The following is a 502-nucleotide window of genomic DNA, read 5'->3' as shown; positions in this document are numbered from 1 at the left end:
ATGATGAATATGATAAAAGAATTCAGTGAATTTAAAGAACACACAAACAAGGTAATCATAGAGCTGAAGGAAGATAGGGATAAACTTCTGAATGAATTCAGAAAAGAGTTAGAAATATTGAAGACTACTCAGGCTGAAATGAAGGAAGTGAAGCACTCAGTAAGCCAATTAGAAATGACAGGAGAAAGCCTCACCAATAGGATGAACAAAATGGAAAACAGAGTATAAAGACTGGAAGATAAAGTGGACGAACTGGACCACTCAAGCAAAGACTATGAAAAATTTAAGGAATCACAAGAATGGATATGCAGGAATTGAGTGATACCACAAAAAGACCAAACTTGCGAATTATAGTCACACAAGAAGGAGAAGAATCCCAAGACAATGGCATGGGCCAGATCTTCAACAGAATTGTGGAAGAAAATTTCCCAAACTTGAAGAAAGACATGCCCATACAAATACAAGAAGCATACAGAACACCAAACAGACAGGACCAGAACAG

The sequence above is a fragment of the Nannospalax galili genome, unplaced genomic scaffold (assembly GCF_000622305.1).
Source record: "Nannospalax galili isolate Female #2095 unplaced genomic scaffold, S.galili_v1.0 scaffold235, whole genome shotgun sequence".
In the NCBI taxonomy this organism is placed as follows: domain Eukaryota; kingdom Metazoa; phylum Chordata; class Mammalia; order Rodentia; family Spalacidae; genus Nannospalax; species Nannospalax galili.
Note: the sequence above shows the minus strand (reverse complement) of the source record.